The sequence below is a fragment of the Scylla paramamosain genome, chromosome 15 (genome assembly GCF_035594125.1).
Source record: "Scylla paramamosain isolate STU-SP2022 chromosome 15, ASM3559412v1, whole genome shotgun sequence".
NCBI lineage: Eukaryota > Metazoa > Arthropoda > Malacostraca > Decapoda > Portunidae > Scylla > Scylla paramamosain.
The window spans coordinates 13,788,512-13,811,011 of NC_087165.1; the positions used below are offsets into that span (position 1 = coordinate 13,788,512).

The 22,500-nt window shown below is 39.4% G+C and overlaps 1 protein-coding gene across 9 annotated transcripts in view; it reads right to left on the reverse strand.

The window, feature by feature from the left end:
* The window catches only part of LOC135107478 (prostaglandin D2 receptor-like), a 158,785-nt gene that overhangs the window by 25,844 nt on the left and 110,441 nt on the right, over nt 1-22,500 (reverse strand). Inside the window, exon 1 of one of the 9 annotated variants that reach the window (XM_064017375.1) lies at nt 19,012-19,097. The exons of the other annotated variants lie outside the window; for them this stretch is intronic. The gene's annotated coding sequence lies outside the window, so the exon portion shown is untranslated. Of the gene's footprint in view, nt 1-19,011; nt 19,098-22,500 lie in introns of those variants that run through there. 9 annotated transcript variants of the gene reach the window in all.

Sequence of the window (22,500 nt, forward strand, 5' to 3'; positions counted from 1 at the left end):
CTTCCTTAGTCGAGGCTGTGATGGTGGTGGTAGGTGGCGGCGGCGGTGGTGGTGGTGGTGGAGGGCACAGTTCAGATAAGTTATATCACATCGAGGCGTAATACGAGAAGCGGAAGAAGTGGCTTTGATATTCGCACATGACAATTATTTCTATTATTAAATATGCATCGTGTTGAAGTGAGGGCTGGACTGACTGGCTGTATGTTTTCTGAGTCAATATTGTTCAAACGCTTGTATGTTCAGTTAAAGTGTGTTGACATGATTAAAATTCGTGTTTACTCATTAGACTATGATTTATGTGAAGCTTAGGGAATTACTCGCTTTACTGTGTTGTCTTGGGGGATGTTAGAGAGAGTGGTGGTGCTCGTGTGGTGCTGGTGTTGGTGGAGAGACGGAGGTTAGTCTTGTATGGTGTGCTGTGATGTTTGGTGGCAGTGGTGGTGGCATGTAGATCTGTTAGTGTGGTGTAGTGTGTGGTGTGGATCAGAAGTGTAGGTGTAGTGTGATGTAATGGTGATGAATGTGGTGGTCTGCATGTACGCGTCTGGTGTGGTGTGGTGCTGTTGCTGGTGATGGTGGTGATAGCGAAGGGGTGTAAACAGAATAAGCATAAATGCATCCCTTTTTTTGTATTTCCAGTCCTTTACACACACACACACACACACACACACACACACACACACACACACACACACATTAATATTTTACACACACATGCTACATTTGATTTATTTCCAAGCTATATTGAAACAGAACTAGACTGGAAATTTAACAGGAGCACCAGAAGCGAAATATTCATACATACAATACACATACATACATACAGACATACATACAAGCAGAAACGCACAGTGTAAGTATGCATATAAACATTTCCTTCTACAGTACAATTCCTGCCTTTCATTCCTTACATGCTTTTCATCTACCATTAAAACAATAGAATAATAATAAAAAAAGATAAAAAAACAATAGTTATCTTTACTTTTGGCTTTGACTGCGCAGGACACTGAATAATAAATGATGGCGGAAAACTGGCTGCTGTTACCAAGATATGCAAGGAAATAAAGAAGAGTTTATGAATAGACAATATCATCTTCACTTTGGCTGCGCAGGACACGGAATAATAAATGATGTGAGAAAATTGGCTGTTGTTACCACGATATATAAAAGGAGGGGTTATGAGTATCAGTGCATTATGTTTACACTGGTCCTATGTTTTGGTAAGCAAGAGTGAGAATGGTGGTGTCTAAGTCGCCCCTCCTTCACACCAGAGATAAGCTTATAATGCCGAGCTTGTGTGCGTGTCAATATCAACTTACTCCCTCCTCTCTCTCTCTCTCTCTCTCTCTCTCTCTCTCTCTCTCTCTCTCTCTCTCTCTCTCTCTCTCTCTTACTGCAAAAAACATCTCGTAATTTGCAGTGAGAGCATTTAATATGTCTCCTGAAACGTGGAATTTTCATGCGCCTTGATGACTCGGCTTCTTTAAATACCTGTATGAGCCTTTCATCCCTCACACACGTCCCATCATGCCCCGGGTAAAAACAAACCGGCCGTCGCGGCGTTCTCCAGTCATGAACTTTAGTGTGAGGTGAAGAATGCGAGATAACACACACACACACACACACACACACAGGAGAGTCAAAAATTACGATGACGCTTCCTTTTAACCACTCCTTTTTGTGACTTAAATGTGTCATATAGTAAGTCCTTCCTCCAATCCCTTCTGCTTCTCTTTCTCTTTATCCGCCTCATCTCCCTCCTCATTCTCCTCTACCTCCTCCTCCTCTTCTTCCTCCTCCTCTTCCTCGAGAAAATAAGTTGAGCTTATCCAAAGGAAGACTGGGAAGTGTCTTGATAAAAGTCTGACTTTTAATGGAGGATCTGACATCATTAACGCGAAATGATTTTCACAGTTGAGCAATTAAACGTTATCAAAAATATCGGATTTAAGGCTGGCGGTAAACGATTCAAATGAAATGACGCTAAATGCTTTCCTTTAGTCACTATGCAAATATCTGGAGACCTACCCGCACAAAATGTCGACAATAATATTATCAAAAATAAAAATATACTGACTAGACGAATTCATAGCGAGCAATCCACAACTCACATTTTATCTTTCCGGCGTAAATATCCCAGGAATTGCTGCAGTAGACATTGATGTAATTACTTCAAGGAATATTAGTGTTTAATTTTTACTGTTATTTTACCACTAGCTTTGTAGCAAAACCCCACAACCCAACCTTCGCCTTTGCCCTCCTGCCTACTTGTAGGCGTACGTAATGATACATTTTGCCAAACAATGCAGTATTTAATCCCACAAATATATTCCTTTAATATCTATACTTCTACATTATGGATATTGTCTTTGCTCACAAACGCTTTGTTCCATTATAGACTTGCACCAATTTTCCCAAGACCCATTTATCCTCCATTTTTACTTTTCTCAAACTTTTCACTTTTTCCGTCTATCGTTCGTTTTTCCTTTCCTTTTCAATTTCCCACATTCTCTTCATCACGTTCCACGGATAATACTCTTGCGCTCTATGCAAATTTCTCCAACCTCTCTCTCTCTCTCTCTCTCTCTCTCTCTCTCTCTCTCTCTCTCTCTCTCTCTCTCTCTCTCTCTCTTTCCACGACTCTTTTCATATCTTTCACCGCTCTTCATTCCTCTCTCCTCACCTCCCACGATCGTCGAGACAAACACTTTTTTTCCCCCCTCTTAATATAACTTCCGTAATATTGCGTTAGTTTCCAGTTTTTCCCTTACCCTTCACAAATCTTTACGACTCATACGCTTTTAACTCTCCCTTCTCCACCAGTCTTGTACTTTCCATTTTTTTCTCCTCAATAACTCTTCTCCAACACTTACAAGTTAGCACTGAGACTCGTAACTTTCCACCCACGCTAAAATTAACTCATACTTCACAATCCAATATCCTTCATTAGCTCTAAATCCGCTCACCCTGACTCTCCAACAAACCTCTTCTAAACTCTACAACTCCGCTCTCATATTCATAACCTTCGCCCTCCCCTCTAAGAACTATTCATAAGCCAACAGTGCTCGTCTACTCCACGAAATCGACGCCACATTTCAGTTTAATGCGGTTTATCAGCTGACACGTCTCTTCCAAAGCGTCTCCTTCCCTATGCAGCGAGTCAGCCTTGGACTGTCACCTGCACTTAGTCCGGCACGCTGAGCAGCACCACGTGTTTGAAAGCCCCGAGTGTCCCTGAGATGTCGGCCCTTTAAAAGTAACATCTGGACTACGGAGTAAGAGAAGTGAGGAAGGTCTGGTATTGTGCCACCATATTAGTCGAAAATCGTTGGCAAGTGAAGAATGAAGGAAGAGGAAATGTAATTTAGCCTTACTACACTTTACAACTTTTAATAACTTTTTATGTATACTTCTTCATTAGTTTTTTCCTACCTAGAAGCTTAAAAGGTCAGTTTAAGCGTCAGAAACAAAGCATTGCCTTCACGCCGCTAATAGAAAAATACGAAAAAAACATCATTCATAATCATAGTTTTTTTTTTTTTTTTTTTACGAGTTAATCGCCTCATCACACAGAGGGATGGAGGACATGAAGAACATGCTATTCTTCTACACGGAAGCATTTTATATCTCCCTTCCATCTGTATTTGTTTTCCCGCCTTTCATTTGTATTTGCCTTGTCTTGTATGGTCCTTCTCATCTATACAAATTTTACTCCTATTACTTAGTGTACCTTACGAATACCTATAGAGTGCCACTTAATTTTTTTCCCTTTCTTCTATAAATAAGAGGTTAAGCCCTCATAATACTAAACTAGATCTCATAAGAATAAAGTGAACCAGTGACTGACAGAAGCAAATACACCGTTTCACACGAATCGCTTTTGTATCATTAATTTTCAGTTCGATATAAATTTACTATTATTTAATTTCACAGTATGAGTCTGCATTTTGTTGTCGTTGTTGTTGTTGTTGGTAGTAGTAGTAGTTGTTGTTGTTGTTGTTGTTGTTGTTGTTGTTGTTGTTGTTGTTGTACCTTGAAAATCCTGACGAAAAGAATGTATATATTGATCGACTGGTCACGAATGCAACATTTTTTTTCATCTTTCACTAATTATTTATTATTGATGATAAACATTTTCCTTTTCCCGTAATATTTTCTATTAGAGTGTTTGGCATTGACCTATATTTCTGTTTTATGCCTTTATTCCTTTGTTTATTCACTGCATTACATGTTTGAGGGACTGATAATTATTTCAGTAATTTTAAGGAACATTTCATATTTTCAAATGTTTGCTTTAGAGTGTTTTAGAAATACACTTATTTCATTCAGATTGCAGATTGCACATTTTTTTTCGTATTCTTATTTATCAGTATCAATCCTTTTATCTAACGTAGGAAGCTGACGAATTTAATATATAATGTTTATTTTTTAATTTTTAATGTTTTCTTCTTTTCCTCTTTTAATATTTATCTTTTATATTTAGTGTCTAGACTATAATGTTTCCTATTCCGTTTGTGTTGTTTTGAGTGTTCCATGTCGAGCAATCACTTAAAATTTCCAGGTATCACAAACTGCTATTGCAAGAAACAGTGACGCACTCACCCAGTCACTTATAAAAAAAAAACAAAAAAAACACTGAATATAGTCATTTCCATTCATTTTTATCAACTTTTCATTACTTTTGTCGATTTCAGCAGGTACACCATCATCATTCCTGTCTGATTATGGAATGAAAAACGTTACAACATAACACCAAAACAATTGGATATCTCTGTGCGAGATGAATATGAATGTTATTTAGTGGGGCAATTAATAAGCCATTAGCATTTACTTTATCGTTTTTGTTATAGGAAAAAACAGCTGTGATCATATAAACACATTATCTTAAATAATAGTTGAAAGAAATATTTATTATCTCCAAGCATTTATCTAAAAATAGATAAATAGAGAAATACGGTTGCGAACGATTAGTAAAGCTCCATTCAAATATACACGTGCATTCTCCCATGACATTTATACATGGACTTATAATATCAAGGAAGGGATTTCAGCTTGAGAAAAGAGCAGGGCTGGGCTACTCAACTTCCGCCCTGTTACGCAGTTTCTTGTTTGGTATAAACTGCTTGTTTTCCACAGATAAAATATTTTCATGCTAAACATAAAATATTCAAGGTTATAGCCACCTGTGCTCGGCGTCAACGTTATAATATTATTTACAACTGGGAAAGTTCTGATCTTGTGGTCTTTAATTTGTATTTTCCTTCATATTTTGCACTCGCATATGACAGAAAGGTATCTTCATTTCTTAATTTTCATTGCAGAATAAAAGCTAACCCTCCCTTATGTAACATAATCTATAAGAACATAAGAGCAAAAGAACATAACGGGAGGTGCAGGAAACCCTCAAGTCTATAACACGTGTCAGTCCCTGCATGAAACAAAGTTCCAAATCTCCACCTATCATCCACACCCATAAATTTGTTTGATCTTCTCGTAAAGCTCCTTCATGACAAATAATTTTACTACTACGTTTGACAAGAGGGAGAGAGAAAAATAGATAAACTATTTACTTCAAATGTACCCGGAAAAAACGCATTTCATGGAACGCCACAAGTTACGTCTATTTTTTTTGTGCTCGCCAAGACGTTCCTCTGGCAGGTGGTGTCCTTCACAGGCGGGTTTGTAGGGCCGGGTTGACTACCTGCCACGCACCTTCCTTCTCCTCCTTCCCTCGCAACGCCTCCCCGCTCCCCTGTCCCTTCTCCCCGCCTCTCTGCCCTTGGGACTGCCCTCAGATCAAGTTACGCGTCGTTTCTTCCGATGTGGCCTGGGCCAGTTTTATCTTTCCATTTTCTGCTTCACGTTCTGCTGATGTGATATGCAAGGGCTGAAATGGGAGGGAACGGAAGGTGGAGATGAAGGAAGTGGAGGTGAAAAAAGAGAAAGACAAGGGAATTGACAGAAGAGAAAGAAGAGGCGGAGGAGTGGGAAGGAAGGGTGGAAGGAGAGAAAGAAAAAATATGGGAGATGTGGGAAAGAGGACGAGAAAGATTAATTTTAGTATTTTTCTTGGTTGCTATGTTTCTCTCTCTCTCTCTCTCTCTCTCTCTCTCTCTCTCTCAGATTCCTGAAAGGTAATTCTTGAATTCTAAAGATGCCACGTCAAATATTAAAATATCACACCTTTTTTTACTCTCCTTTTAATTTTCCTACTATTCTTCTTGTGTTCTTTCTTCCTCCCCATTTTATCTAATTTTCTCCTGTGTCCTTTCTCTGTTTCTTTATTTTCCTTTCCTCCTATTACTTCCTTGTTTTTCTTTCCTTTAATGATGAAATCTCTAATTACACTTTAATTTTTCATATATATATATATATATATATATATATATATATATATATATATATATATATATATATATATATATATATATATATATATATATATATATATATATATATATATATATATATATATATATATATATAATTTTTTGTGCCTTTTTTGTGACCTTCATAGTTATCATTATAACTGAGATCATCATAATTTTTTTTTTTTTACCGTTGCATCATTTTACTAATCGTGTCATTCTTCCTATTTCTCTACATTTTCTTCTTCTTTCCTCTTTTCTCCTCAACAACTTAACCAACTACACCTGCGTGCAGTAGTAATAGTAGTAGTAGTAGTAGTAGTAGTAGTAGTAATAGTAGTAGTAGTACATTCAATTCACAAATAAAAGATATTAGCCTCTGGTCTTCTGTCTACACGGAAGCCTTTCTGTTCCTCACCCAGTGTTCTAACTCCCTCAAGCCATTTACAAAAAATTGCACAATAAACTTTCACCTTCAGTATTCACAAAAGCGATTGCTATACTGCTCTTCATTTCATTCTTACTCACACCATTCCGATCTGGGTACACCTTTGCTACGATTTTCTCTTCCTTGTTTATATTATATTCACTTCAGTCTCAATTTATTAATGTACATTTAACTGCACTCTCCATTTATCCACTCCACATTGAAATTCTGTAGCTTTTCTCTTATTCAGATTACATAATTCTAACTATCTTGTCTTCGTTCTGCGTTGTGATATTGAGTTCTCTTGTTTCTTTAAAGTCTGTCTCTATTTCCGTCTTTGTCTTTTTATTCTTTCACTTATTTACCAAATTTTGAAGATAATTTCATTAACTTTTTCTTTTTCCGTTTACATAATTCTAACTGCCACATTTTCGTTTCTGCATTGTGATTTTTAGCTCTCTTTCTTCACTGTGTACCTGCATTTTTCGTCATTGTTATTTATTCTTTCCCTCTCTTTTGTCTCCCAAAACTTTAAAGATTATTCTTTAACTTATTAATTATTTGCTGAGTTATCAAAAAGAAAACATCCAATTACGAGTATATTTTCTCTTCCTTCATAATATGACTCCCAACTCGACATTTTGCTTTCATATTTTCTTTTACATTCGTGTTATCAAAAAAGACAAGACCCGATTTTCTTTTCTTTCTCTTCATATGATACTTTTTCTTTTAACTTCACTGCATGCTAAAGCCTCACACTAGGAAGGGAAGCTGCATACGATCACCACCCTTCGCTACCACAACCACCACCACCGTCCTTTCAGTTGCCAAGGCCACCACTTTCATGAAGGCGAGGATTAAGGCATTACCATAATTTCCATAATTTAAGGGAAGCGCTTAAAAGTAAGGATCTGAGATTCGAGGGACGGCTGGTGCTGAAGATTTCGTGTGCTTAAGATGGTTGGGCGAGCACGTGGGAGAAGCTTTAGTGGAAATACGGGTCCCTACTACTGCCAGTTTCAGAGACCACAAAGGTAACAGTGAAAAGGGTCCCTGAGAAACGAGGAAAGTGTTTGGGAAAGTGATGCTGAGGAGAGAGAGAGAGAGAGAGAGAGAGAGAGAGAGAGAGAGAGAGAGAGAGAGAGAGAGAGAGAGAGAGAGAGAGAGTGAGCGCGCGTATTTGGGAGATCAAAGGCTATGCGTTCATTTCCTCCTTTCTCATTGTTCGCGTACTTTATGACACTAAGAAAAATCCAAACATAGACTTCAAAGGCAGAAATTGTAAAAAGTTACTCTCAGTCTTTAATAATTCCGGCATCAAGTAACGCTGAATGTAATCACACGTCACTGAATCCTGAAATGCCAAAATCAGAATTACTTATGCAAGTTACTCTTTGTCGATTCGCCTCAGTGTAAAAAAAAAAAAAAAAAAAAAAAAAAACTCTTGAATTTGAATAGGTAATTATTTTTCCTTGTTCACTGGGATAAATTTTTACTGACGTCCGTATGACGGGACATTAAAGAAGGAATTCCGTCAGGTGATTTATTTTTCTGTAAATAATCTGTCATGTGAAAAAAAATAAATAAATGAATAAAAACATTGGCATCTGAGCGTCCTCGGCAAGAAGGGAAAGAGCAGAATGTTTCAGAAATACATATTTGGTTATGATTTTATCTTGTATTTGTTGTCTTGCTTGTATTTGCTGAAGGTGTTCAGTGTATACCTGAACACTCGTGCTGAATTACTGCCACGTCTTAGAAAATCTCTTATTCTCTTTAACGTTATTTGATTTGTTTATCCTACAACTATCATGTGTCTCCAAAGCATTCATGTTCTTTTATTCCAAGCATCTGTATCTTCCTCCTCCGACGTGAAGCAAACAAACTCGTATTTCTAGCGTTTTGATCATAATTCCAGACAGATGGTGCTTGTTTTGTTTTTCATTTTTTTTTTTTTTGTTGTTGGTGGTATATATGATTACTCCTCCCACTGAATGAGGTAAAAATCAATATTACAAGTACACCAACTTCCTCTACACGTGTGGTATTCTTCTCTAATGATCACCAAACAACAGTGATCTTGTCATCTTTAAAATTACTAGTAACTTCCACCAGGAAAACACTGGATAATTAATTATACAAAAGGCGTAGGTGGTGGGAGAAGCTGAAGCTGTCAAAATCTTAACTATAAGAGCGTGCATGGTATTCCATTACCATAACTTTGTTTCTCTACTCTACAGATTTTTCGCACCGCTGGTTTTGCGCCATAGGGTTGAACTGCAAAGAAGAGGCGGCAGGAACAGGGTCGGGAACGAAAGCAGATACTATATCGCGAGGAACACAAAGGAAAACTAATGAAGACGAAGGCCTCTGCTGATGAAGGCATCATCTAATATATGGAAGATATTATTACGCTAATTTCTTTTCTTAATATTCTTATTAATAATGCGAAGTTTATGAAAGGTGCTCATGCCCTGAGTACAATCTTTACACTTCATACTGATTTTTCGCCAATATTTTTGTTATTATTGGTGTCTACTTGAGTTGTACATCTTGCACTAATTTATAAGGCGAATATGAGTCCAAGAATAGCGAGAAATCAAAGACAACTTATAAAAAAAAACATCTCTTCGTCTGTCCAGGGAACTTCTAAGACATATCTAAGTCTAGTTTTCAGGTTATGCCAAAACAGATCATCAACAAAAGAAAACAAAGGTAAATTTCGGGATAGAGAAGCTGTGCGCTGAAAAGATTGTCACTCAACTCTTCCTGATCTCAAAAGTTAAGAGAATCAGGAGAATGAAACCTTTGAAATTGAGTTAACAGCATCCTCAGTCTGTTAGTTTGCCTACTCTTAAAAACAATACAATTATTCACTTCGTTCCTTATGAGCCAGTATTGCAGATAAAAGAAAAAAAACGATAAATAAAGACTTGGCAATTATTTTGGCTCGTGGTAATGCCCAGTACGTGTCTACTCTTGGCATGTGTCTATTAGATTTATGATATTAAACATAAAGTACAGGTATGATATAATAAAACATTCAGAACTGCGTATAGTTGCCATGTTGACAATGTCCCTGATGACCGCTGGTGCTTTGGCTGGTCTATCCTTCGCGCGTGTGTGGGTGTCAGTGTGTGTGTGTGTGTGTGTGTGTGTGTGTGTGTGTGTGTGTGTGTGTGTGTGTTTTTTTTTTTTTTTTTTTTTTTTTTGTCCGTCCGTATGTCTGGTGTGAGGTGTGTGTGGCCAGCCTGCCTGCCCGACCTGCCTCTCCCTGCAGTAAATTCTAGACTGGCCTGCCCTCTGCCTGCCTGCCTGCCTGCCTACCTCAATCTGACCTTCTTCTTTCATGTAAGAGAACGTTGGTGCAGTTCGGGTGCATGAAGGGTGTTGGACTTAGCCGAAATTTAGCCTTAAAAGTTGGTATCCCAGGCTAACACCCCCCTTGTCCCGACGGCCCAGTTCTGCGCATGCGCACTAAAGTCTTATGACGTCACTGTGTTGCCAGGCAACGGAGACGCTTCTTTGATTGTCACTCTTTACGATCTTGAGTTCTTCCTTTTGATAATTATGGCTCTGAGACCGCTGGCTGAACTTAGAAAGCTGTCACAGCATCAACTGAACACAATTCGTAAGGAAGATTTGATACAGAGTATACTGTCAGCACCAGAATCTGATGATGCAAACCTGGCAGTAGTGACACAGTTGACAGCACTGATCGCCGAAGTTGCAGACATAAAAAAGGCTCTCAAATCTCCAGATAGCCCCATTAATCGGCAAGTACGAGAATTACAAGACCAAGTGACTAAGCAGCAGGAGGTCATTGCAAGACAGCAGAGATTCCTAGAGGATATAGACCGGAAAGCAAGGGAATGCAACCTTGTATTACTCGGCATTCCTGAAGATCAGGAAAGTCTGGAAGGCGCTACTACTGATGGTGCAAAAATCCAGAAAGTGTGGACAGCGATTGGCTCGTCAGTGGGCGTAAGGACTTCACGACGTCTGGGACGAGCGGGAGGGCGGCGCCGACCCGTTCTGGTCACAGTGGCTTCTCGAGAGGACCGTGACGCCGTGCTGGAACGAGCAAAACACCTGAAAGACGCCGGTGAGACATTCAAGCGGATTTTTGTAAAGAAAGATACGCATCCAGCAGTAAGGGAAGAGTGGAAGCGATTAAAAGACGCAGAGAAAACAGAGAAAGAAAAACCCGAGAATGCTGGTTGTAACATCTACATCAATTACAAGGAACGTCAATTGTATAGAGACAGAGAAGTGATCGACAGATTTAGCTTGATGTCTTTTTAGAAAGACCACAGCGACAAGGTGAGAAATATGTCAAAATTATGGCATGGAATATTAATGCAGTAAAAACTAAGTTGGAAAAATCACATGTGCAGACACTCCTGTTGGATTATGATATTATCAGCTTAAGTGAGACGAAAACACCACTGAATGTAAACTTGCCTGGATATGTAACTTTTAGACGTGTGAACAGTGTTTCTTCCCATCGAGGAGGAGTGGTTGTCATGGTGAAGAATTACTTAGCAAATCACGTAACTAGCATTGATTATAGTACTAATGATCAGATATGGCTGAGGCTCCGATGTGTTCCTTATGTAATTTTTGGCTTTTGTTATATTCCGCCATATGATTCTGAGTATTTTACACAGCAGTCGTTTGCAGCCATTCAAGAGAGGGTCAGTGATAGTGACTGTCAGTACTTACTAATGGGAGATCTGAACTGTAAGTTTGGTAAATATGTTCGTGAGCTACCCGCCTTAAGTGAAATGCCGAATGCTCACTCCTACGAGTACCCTGTTGTTTCGGACTGTGTGAACAACCCTAACGAGAATGCGTACGTGTTATCCTCAATATGTATAGACAACAAGTTACTGGTTGTAAATAATCTAAAAACACCAACTAACTATTTCAAAAGTGGGAAAACATATCGCAAAGGTGAAAATTGGATTTCGGAACTCGATGTTTGCTTGGTGTCATGTGAAGCTATCAGTAACGTTAAGTCCTTTCGTGTACATAATGTGGAAAGCTTGCCATCGGATCATGCTCCAATTAGCATAGATGTTAAAGTTCCACCTATTAGTATAGACTGTTTGTACAAGAGAGCTTGTTATCTTGGTGGTCATGCGTCACTAATCAGTAGTGAGGAGCGTGATCCACTGGTGCGCAGACCCGTAAAGTTTTCTCACGTTAGTCATGATACATTTCTTGTAAATGTGAATAGTCTTGATGTATCTAATTATGAAAATGTAAATGATGTAAACAACTTTGCCCAAAATATTTCTGATGTCTTGTATGAGTGTGCGAGAAGCAGCCGTGTAGTGAGGGATGAGGGTCGAGTCAGTACTCAGAGTGACAGCAGCCTGGCCCGCTGGGACAGGCTGCTTCTAGACAGGGATGATAGAAGAGTGTGGCAGGCCATTAATTGGAAAGGTTGTTTGCAGGAGGATACCCGTACAGGTGTCAGGCCTACTGATGAAGAATTTAAGAATTTCTATGAAGAATTAATGGGTGCTGCCAGAAATAATATCACTGAAGAATACAGGGACTCGTCGGTTTCGATTCCTGTTTTAGATGATCCGATCACCCTTGGCGAGGTCAGTACTCAGGTTAATAACATTAAAGCGGACAAAGCTTGTGGTCCGGACGGTATTGCACCTGGAGTTTTGAAGTTGTTACCTCTTCACTGGCTAATGCTCATCGTATCACTGTTTAATATGGTTTTTACTACAGCACAGTATCCTGTATCTTGGACTAGGGCTAAAGTTTTCACCATACACAAAAAAGGTGACCAGAGAGACGCAAGAAACTATAGAGGCATTAGTATAATAAACAGCATTTCCAAATTATTTGATATGGTGTTGTGTTCGAGGTTAGAACGTTGGTTCACGCCGTATCGGGAACAAGCGGGGGCACAAAGAGGACGCGGTTGTCTAGAGCACGTTGTGACGTTGCGTATTTTAACTGATTTAGCCAGAAAGAAGAAAAAGAAATTATTTGTTACTTTTATTGATTTTAGCCAAGCATACGATTTGGTGCCAAGGCATATTTTAATACGAATTTTGAAACGTTTAGGTTGTGGAGTGGTGATGTTGGGTGTTATTGGAGCCATGTATAGTGTGACCGAGAGTGTCATTGGTACCGCAGTTTTCGCTACCACCCTGGGAGTTCGCCAAGGCTCTCCAACATCCTGCCTACTTTTTGTAATTTATGTTAATGATTTGATTAAATTAGTGAAAGAAAACTGTGAGGATGACAGCTTTTTAAAATGGTTACACGTCCTGATACTCATGGATGACACCGTGCTGCTGTCAACATCGCGTGATAGAATGATTAGGAAGCTTTCGCTCACGAAACGATTTTGTGAGGAGTACGGAATGAAGGTGAACGCATCTAAGACGAAATTCTTTGTGATACACGGCACTCCAGAGGACAACGAGTCTCTACATATTGACGGGTTAGTGGTTGAACGGTGCACCCGCTATATATATCTGGGCTCCCCTTTCACAGCTGATGGATCGGTCTCAGCATCAGTCAGGGCTCATGCCGATTCTAAGATGGGTCACGTTATGAAATTTATTTCATTTTTAAAAAAGAATAATGATATTCCTTTTCAAATAAAAAAACGCGTTTTTGATGCTTGTTTAATGTCCGCTATTCTATACGGCTGTGAGTCCTGGCTGAATGCGGATCTAAGGCCAGTTATAAAACTCTACAATTGGTCACTTAAATGCTTACTAGACGTGAGACTTACAACGTGTAATGATGTTTGCTACCTGGAGACTGGTTATCCACCTCTACAGGCATTAGTTAGGAGCAGGCAGAGACACTTCTTTTCTAAGATGTGGAAGGAGAGACAGAGAATGCAGGATGACCCACTTGCACTGTCCTTAAAGATTTCCATGAATCATGATTACCAGACTCGAGCTTATATAGACAACTTGTTACATGTTGTACACGATGACATAGAAGAGGGAGTCAGGGAGTTAAAAGTTGGTATCTTACACTCAACTTCATCAAAGCGTATAACGTATAAAGAAATCAACCCCGACCTTTCTGTTCACTCAGTATATAAAGGAAAGACACATGTAAATGAACACCATCGAGCTGCGTTCACGAGGTTCCGTGTGTCCGCCCATTCCCTCGCAGTAGAGGTGGGAAGGTGGAACAGAAGGGGTCGGGGAAGATTGCCATTAGAAGAAAGACTTTGTCCATGTGGTGAAATACAAACAGAACCACATGTAACACAACACTGCATCCTCACCGAACATCTGAGAGAAATGTATAACTTTGCTAATATTCAAGACCTATTCTCAGATAAATATGATAATAATGAAAGATGTTGTATAATATATAAAATTTTGGATGTATTTAAGACCTAATATAGTTCGTTGTTGTTGTTTTGTAAGAAATATTGATAGTTGCTTTTATCATTATTGTTTTTAGTTCGTTGTATAATATATAAATTTCATGATGTGTTTATAACCCTTTTATAGTATGTTGATTTTCTGAGGAAATGTTGGTAGTTTGTTTTGATTACCATTGTTTTGAGTTCTTTTTTAGCTATTACTTTTTTATGTTCAATTTGTGTCTTTTATTGAAGGATGTCTTTATTGCACGCGTTTGTAATAGTGTCTTTTGATATTGCCTATGGTCTCTTTCTTATATATTCTTCTAAATAATCCTTTTAAGTTTTGTTTGTTATTGTAAATTTTTTTTTTTTTTTTATCGTGTTAGTTGTATTAGATTTCATCTTTAATATTGTTTAAGATTTGAGATCAGTGTACGTTTTACAGTTTTATCTACATTAGTTTAATGCTTCTGTTTTAGTTTTTAGTTCTAATTTTAGTTTTTTTTTACTATCAGTTATTTTTATGGACTACAGTGGTTGTGAATTGTCTTAAAAATTAATATTTATTAATCAGATTTCTATTTGTACATTGTTGCTGTGGTCAATAAACATATATATATATATATATATATGTGTGTGTGTGTGTGTTATTTGTTTGTATGTGTGTGTTTTTTGTTTGCTTGTTTATTCGTGTGTGTGTGTGTGTGTGTGTGTGTGTGTGTGTGTGTGTGTGTGTGTGTGTGTGTGTGTGTGTGTGTGTGTGTGTGTGTACTTTTATCAAAGCAAAAAGAGCACTTTTTATCTCTTTTATCCATGAACAAAAAAATAAACAAATAAATGAAAACTTACTTAGCTTGCACGATGCCCTTGGCGCTCGTACGTATATGACATGAATGACCTTTCTCTCTTTAGTGGGTCGTTGTCGCCGCCATGTCCCCACCCCCCTCCTCTCTCTCTCTCTCTCTCTCTCTCTCTCTCTCTCCATCACAAAATGGAGATACGTTTTATGATGTAAATCTGACGTAAGAAAAGTGTGATCAAAAGTGTTCCATAAGCGTGTGTGCTGTGAAGGTGAAGCTCGGCCAGAGACAAGGATGTCGGATTCACTAATGGCGTACACATTCGTCACTCGCTGACCACCAAGTGATAAGAATTTAGATGGATCGAACAACACGTATTCGCTTTTAAAGAATGAAAGCATAGAGATAAGAATTAGTCTATTTTCTGAGGGCTTCACGGACCTTGCCGACTGCCGGGAGGGATAAGGCACGAGCCTGCTAATGTGGCGCCTTTCCTTCCTCCCAGGGGGCGCGGCAGGACGTCCCTCAGGAGATGTGGTGCATACAACCAAGCCTTGTGTGGCCGCCAGTGATGAGGTAATGACGGGAATCATGGATGACTTAAAAAAAAAAAAAAATCGTAAATCGAGCGAAATAAAAAGCGGAAGAATAATGACATTTGAACGTGTCTCGTAATTTGCTCCATCGCTTTAAGGCACAGGTCGCCCAGTGAAGTCTCCATTAACTGAGGCCAAACTGAATTTATACCATTGGAGCCGTGCACTCGCCCCGCTGCTCCTTTCCTCGGACAACGCGCCTTTGCAATGGCCGTGACTGTCTTGTTTTCAGGCTCAGCGTCGCCGCCCTTGGTGCCTTATTTTCGATGCTGTCTCCGTTCCTTTCAGGGTCAAAAAGAACGAGTGGTGTCTAGAAAGCTAAAGAGGGCAGTTGTCATTACTCTTCGCATTTCCACGATCAAACAGCACACGCAGCTGAGATTCAACTCGTGCTGCATCAGAATCTTTATGAACTTGATCGCAGAGTGAGAAAGATTGGCATGCGTCTTGGATCGTGTCACTATTCAGTGTGACCTTACCGTCCATAATCACTTACAATTTGGAAGAGCTTGACAACTGCAAGCCATTATTTCATGTTCCTGTGTCGCCGAAAATATATTTTTTTGCCGTAAGTTAAACGATTCAAGTCACTTAAAAACAGAAAGCAATAGAGTCCTGATGCTTATTAAATTTTGTCACTACTTGGATATTTCTTTCTTTTCATTCCTATTTATTACACATATATCATTATATGGTAAGAAAATACAAACTGCATTTATTTACATGTCTGGAGCGGTTTTACAGGTTCTGCAGTGTCAATTCTTTCTAGCTTTTGTCCCGCAGAAAAGGCGCAGGAAACAGAGCTGGAGAGAGAGAGGCGCATGGATGGCTTCTGGAAGTTTCAGAGAACTACATTTACAGACACAACACATCATGATTCTTTAAACAGATTATAGACTTCGTCATGCATGAAGCGGGCGCTGTAAAGGATGACGAAATGCGGAAATGTGTGTGATATACTTATCTGTGAAAGAGAAATTATTTTTACAGTTTCATTTTCATTTACAGTCTTTTTTCTTTTTCTTGAATGCCACTTAACATGTTAAAAAAAACCCATGATGTTAAAATTACCATTATCATTATTACAACTTTATCATCTTACTTTTTCATAATAATTAGTGGTGTGATCAGCGTGCGACTCCAGGTGAAGGGAACGAACCGGAGCAATGCCTAGTCCTCATTAAGTGACGAGTGACTTGAGCAACGAGGTCGTAACGAAACAAGTTTGAGGTTTCTCTCCGGGGACTTTTCTCTCTTGTTACTGGCTGGACCGTCTCACGTGACCCCTTCCTTCTCCGCTCCTTTGTGCCTTTCTCCTCCTTTCCACCATCATCATTACCATTAGCGTCCCTCCCATCACTATCATCACGACATCCTCCTCCTCCATCCATTTTCGCCACCAAACACAGGGAGGAGCCACATGCATATTTAGACTTCTCTGTAAAAGGCTCCTCTCTCTCTCTCTCTCTCTCTCTCTCTCTCTCTCTCTCTCTCTCCTAAACCACCACTACCACCACCATCACCACTACTACCACAATCACTCTCCATGCTTTCCTCATTTTTCTCCTCCTCTTCCTCCTTAGACTCATCACCACCACTATCAACATCATTAGTATAAACATCTCAAGCAGTAGCAAAATCCCAACCACCATCACTATCACCACTACATTACCCAACTTCACTACACGCCTCATTCAACTCAATTATTCAGTCAACCATCTAATAAAATAAATAAATAAATAAATAACATCTCTAAAAAAAAAAAAGTTAAACGCCATCAGAAGTCTCGCGGAAGCCAAGAAACTTCTCTCGTCGCTTATCATACACGTCCAGAATGAGCGCCTGTTTCACGCCAAGATGGTCTGTCTAATTAATTAAGTTTTTCTTGGACGGTTAATGCCAGAGATAAGTGAGTTGGAAATCTACTGAGGTGTTCTCCGTCGTACATTTGTCTCTTCCCTTACATTAACGGAAAGAATTGTGTGAGAGTAGAACGATCTGTCATTAAGTGCGTATATCCTTATGATAATTATGCATGAGGCAAACAACACCGTGGAACAATCGGTTAAGGTGACAGGGATTAAAAAAAGCCTTCCACACACCACTCACCCACCCACTTACACACTTTTCCACACACACACACACACACACACACACACACACACACACACACACACACGTTACAGTGTTTTTCATGTTACTAGAGACGAAACTGAAGTTAAAACAGACACGGAACACTCCTGCTTTGAAAGAATCCATGACAAAAGTAATTACGCCAAGTCGCCACGGAATAGAAGGAACAGTAACTTCCAAAGACAAAGAAGATGGGTTTTTTTTTTAACCAAGGACGTTCATGATACGGACGAGTTTGTCGCCAGGAATTATAAAAGGAAAATAAGGAAAGAACTTTCCCGGAAAGTCACACAAGACAGCAGGTGAGTGCCTCTTTCATACTTTAACACTGCAGCGCCTCAGTGGTTGCTGCTGCTGAAGCACTGTTGCCGAGAAATAAAATTCTTATTCCAAAATTCATATTAAAATGCCACATGTTCCCTATAATGTGGGTAAACATACTCGTATTTTTTACAAATAATTTTTGGTGGCACGTTTCTAGTGTAATGTTTACGGAGTGCTATCACAGTATTGAAATGCATTGGCTTTTATTTCATATGAACGATAAAAGCAGAACAATTCTCGCTGGAACAAAATTACAGTAAAATAACAGATTTTATAAACAATGATATTACAACACAAGAATAATTATTGTATCTTAATAGGAATTTAGTGAGCATTATGATAATTTTAATACAATATGTTACAAAATGTTACAGCCTCACATTCATAATATCACCTGAACGAACAAGCCACACACATTTTAATTTTTACATCAGAAACGCAAGTAGCCAGATTTGTATTACCGTTCAAAAATGTATCGTGTATGTATTTATGGATGGATTAAGTGCGTGCATTTGTTGGTGATGCACAGGAATGATTAAAACCTCCATCATTTTCCTCTTTAGGGAGGCATACACCAGAGAGGCTTTAACAGACACATGGACTGACAGACAGACAAAGGGGCGAAACGCATGGAGAAAATGACAGATACAAAAACGTTAAATACAGCTATATGAGTATTTACGGAGCAAAACCTTAAAAGTCAAAATACGTGAGACATTCTCTCTCTCTCTCTCTCTCTCTCTCTCTCTCTCTCTCTCTCTCTCTCTCTCTCTCTCTCTCTCTCTCTCTCTCTCTCTCTCTCTCTCTCTCTCTCGTCTCAAAGAAACATCTGAAAGGTAAACACAATCATACCTCTACACACACACACACACACACACACACACACACACACACACACACACACACACACACACACACACACACACACACACACACACCCGCGTATTATCTTAGCTAAGTATCACTTGGACCCGAATAGCCCCCGGAGACCTACTTCTATGGCAATGCCGTCCCCCGGGCAACACTCTTCCATCCGGCGGTATCGTCTTGCCACTCCCCTCAACAACAAACAACAAACCCTTCCACGCGCTTCCCCTGCACTTTTATATGCACAGTATCGTCTTCCTCCCCTTCCCTACTGCCCTCCTCCACCGAAACAACAAGTCCCTCCATTCCCTATCCTGGTTCTCGCTCCACAACAAACCCTCTCCCATTTCTTTCGTTTCACGGGAACAACTTACCCCTTTGCTGTCCTTTCCTCCTTCTCCCTCATCACCAAACCACATCGCAGCGTCTCTGTGGACCCTCGAGGACCCGGTTTAAGAAGAAGCTTATTAGTTCGCCGCCCCACAAAGACCCAACCTTCCTCGGCGTCCCACAAGGGGCTACGGAAAGAGAACAGTAGGGTGAACAACGAGTCTCTGTGGGCGGTGAGTGTGTCAGTGGCTGGCGGCGGTGGTGGTGGCGATGCTAACGGCGGTGATGGTGCCAGCGTAGTGGGAGGTGGGGATAGTGAAGGACGTTTTGTTTATATCCATGAAATTCCTACGTAATGTCATATAAAAAGGAATTTCAAGGCATTTCCTCCATTTTTTTCCTCTTCTTCATTTGACTTTAATGTTTTTATCTCCCTTTCTCCTTCCTCGTTTTATCTACATAGGTGAAATTCCACCGTACTGTCACAAAAAAAAAAGGGAAAATTTTTAAGCTATTTCCCTTTTCCATTTTTTCTGCATCTTTTCTTTTGTACCTATTTTTCTTTCTCTCGAAAGCAATTTACTTTCCCGAAATTCTATCGCAACGTCATACAAGGAGTATCTTGTGACCTGTTTTCTTTTAGTTTTCAATTTCCCTTCACTCTACCACATTTTTATTCTTTTTTTTTTTTTTTTGTTCTCGCGCTGAATTTTGGTTCTTGTTGTTTTGTCTTTTCTTCCTTTGCTTTGTCTTCGCTTCCCTCCTTTTCATACTTCATCTCAGAACATCAACACCATATCAATTTTCTTTTTAACTAATCAACATTTCCATTAATTTAATTTTCTGATATACTAAGTTCTTATATATTGCCAATACCTTCGATATGGCGTTGCTGTATCTTCTGTGCTGCTTAAATGGGGATAAATTAGAACCCGGTGATGACAGATTACAAGCAGAAAGAGCACGAGAAAATAAGGGAAGCTACAAAAAAGCCTTCATCTAAGCACTCAGCCCTCAGTCATTTGCAAAGGAGAAGGGAGGAGTTGCTTAGTGTTGTTTCGGTTACCGCAAGTATTAGCAGCATAAATGAACTAACATCAGTCTCCTCTTCTTCTTCTTCTTCTTCCTCTTCTTCTTCTTCTTCTTCTTGATTTCTACTTTCTTCTTGTTATTCTCCGTCTTCACCCTCTTCCCTTTATAGTCTTTTATTCTGATTATCAATATTATTTTATTTATATTTTATCTCTCTTTTCTCTTCCGATCAGTCAGTCGTTCTCCTTTCCAGCACATACGTTTGGAAGAGAGAGAGAGAGAGAGAGAGAGAGAGAGAGAGAGAGAGAGAGAGAGAGAGAGAGAGAGAGAGAGAGAGAGAGAGAGAGAGAGAGAGAGAGAGAGAGAGAGAGAGAGAGAGAGAGAGAGAGAGAGTATAATACACAAACAACGTATAGGGTGAAGAGGATGGGGATAGAAAGAGACTAGTGAGAGGAAGACCATTTTTCAGAGGCCATCGAGAGGCTGTGGGTCAGAGCTCTTCCAATGGAGGTTAAAGCGGTCAGCGTGCAAAAAGATGGAGGCGAAATCCTGGTCAGCGGAAGATTGTCGTGTAAGAGATTGAAAGAGGAAGAGGAAGAGTAGGTTTTGCGATGAAAAGAAGGATAACAAGAGCGAGGGCGAAAGGTGGATGGATTAGTAATTGTCTGGTAGGGAAGAAGAAATGATAACGCAGGAGGAAAAGAAAAAGAGCAAGGAAAAAGTGTCGAGGGAGGAGAGGATTGGGGAAGAGTGAACTGAATAGGAGAGGCAATCAGGTGAACAGGAAAACAAAAACAAGTCATGAGTGGAAAGGATTAACAAAAAACGAAACGAAAGGAATAGAAGAGGAAGTGAATTGTTTTGAGAGAGAGAGAGAGAGAGAGAGAGAGAGAGAGAGAGAGAGAGAGAGAGAGAGAGAGAGAGAGAGAGAGAGAGAGAGAGAGAGAGAGAGAGAGAGAGAGATACAACAATAGAAAGCCGTCGATATTTCTTAATGGAAAGGATTACAGCGTTCAACGAATCTGCAATATCAATATACTAATACAAAAAAGAAAAGCTAGACGGCTCTTCCTCCCGCTTCCTCCTTCGTGAAAACACATCAGTAGAATTTTTCCTTACATGGACAGTGAGAAGAAAAATATTGCCACTAAATATGTGTTATTCCACTGACTATTGGACCACACACACACACACACACACACACACACACACACACACACACACTGCATCATCACGTCTCTATGCTTCCACTACAAGACATCAACCTTCCCCAACATTGTCTAATCCTTGTCAGCCGACCGTCTATTTCTGGCAGCCACAGCAAGAGTTCTTAAGTCTTCATTTAATTTGTATCTACCCTGATTTTTCCCCCATCGCTAGTTATCCATGTTTTCTATCAACGCATCTAGGAACACTGCTGGACAAACTTATTCTCCAGTGGTTGTCGGGTTGATCTCTGTACTGCAGCTTAGGGCGTCTTGGCACGGTTGCTGGCGGCGTTGCTGGGTTACTAGGTCACGAGGTCAGAAGTTTTTGGCTTACGTTCCAGACCTATTCTCTGCTGGGTGAACAAAGGAGACAAACGCGCACTGTCTCCTTTCACGTTACAATACAACATATCCCTAAATCCATGTTGTGTCTCTGATGGCAGTCTTAATCAAATTCGTTTCCATTCACAGATGACTTTTCGAGGAGTTAACTTTGTGTCAGACAAAAAAAGCTTTAGCTTCTTTTAGTAGGTACTATGAACGAAAGTTTTTATTTCAACCTGTATTACTATTTGCAGGAACGAGTAGAATATTCCGTTAATGGGACACGTTTTTATGGTTGTTAATTCTGATTCTGGGATGAGTTGGTTATTATTTTCCAGTAGAGATATTAAAAATAATACTCACATTTTAGAAAGTAAGTAAGTTTGTATACTACAAAAGAAAACAGGCAGTCCTGAGAAGACATCCATTTGTGTGTTTCTAGGCTGTACTATGGATATCGTGCACTGTTATGTATTCCGTTGTTTACGAAATAAAAAAAAAAAACAAGAACAAAAACTCATATTTACGGAGGAGGGCCGAAATGTGCCGAAGTAATAATGTGCGCAAAGGCTTACAGAAATATATCAAGGAGAGATAACCTGTACATATATGTTGACAGCAAGTCCCGCTTGAAACCATTTTGTTCACATACAGATAATATTTATAGAAGGGACGGAAGAGTTCACGTACTAATTTAAATTTCAGGCAAATGTTTTAATTAA